Here is a 1,018-nt window from a genome sequence, read left to right on the forward strand (position 1 = left end):
TAATATGCCACTGGACGTCGTGGTAAAGGCGAGCGCGACTGGAGACCATCCAGATCTCGGCAATCGTAATTGCGCTCGTGACTTAGTGTGTGTCTGACACCAGTCGCCAGTTGACCGTGGTTGGACTGGCCCTCGACCAATGCCGGTACTATCTAAAGCAGTGCACGCAATATTAATATGCCACTGGACGTCGTGGTAAAGGCGAGCGCGACTGGAGACCATCCAGATCTCGGCAATCGTAGTTGCGCTCGTGACTTATATTGTAGTTGCGCTCGTGACTTATTCGGTGATTCCGCATCCTCACCGAGGGTTTTGAGCTGCTCTAAACAGCCATCTGAGCAGACTTATACAGTACGATTACCTTAAAGCTCAGATGCGAGGGCAAGACGCGACCGTGATCACATCGAAGTCAAGATGCATCGTCGTCCTAAATGACAACTTGTCAAAATCAAAATCGATGCTATTTGTATTATTATGGCCAACTGCAGCAAACTAGCCTCTTCTAATGGGCTCGCGCAAACTTTGAAGGGTTCGTAAGCACGTGTCGCTGCCGTCGCCGAGTACTTACTGCCTGGACGTGTCGTCGTTTGTCACAGTTCTGGATACTTCCCGCCATGGCAGCGCCAGCTGCATGCATATTGTTTAAATGCTGCAGAGAGCCACAGAGTAGACGACGGCAACGCGACGTTTAATTTGCGGCCACTATGGTCGATTGCGGGCCACACGCGTGGCAGCAATCGGGGTTGAAGGTAGTGAAGGCGCGTCAAAATGGAAGCTCGATGCTTCGACTGCAGGTCTCGTGTCGTTACCATTGCCCGGTTCGGCTCAACTTGGTGTTCGTTCAAAGACGTAGAACCACTCCAGGCTGCTGCAGAAGGCAGAGAATGAAAGGGGCTACGATGACACGCTCTGGTCGCACGAGAGGTTCGGCATAATATCTGCGCTCATTGGACGACTTCGTTTAAGCTCACGGCTTCTCGATACCACGTCACTTGGAGGTGGCTGGGCGCAGGGGTAT

The sequence above is a fragment of the Saprolegnia parasitica genome (genome assembly GCF_000151545.1).
Source record: "Saprolegnia parasitica CBS 223.65 unplaced genomic scaffold supercont2.757, whole genome shotgun sequence".
Lineage (NCBI taxonomy): Eukaryota > Oomycota > Saprolegniomycetes > Saprolegniales > Saprolegniaceae > Saprolegnia > Saprolegnia parasitica.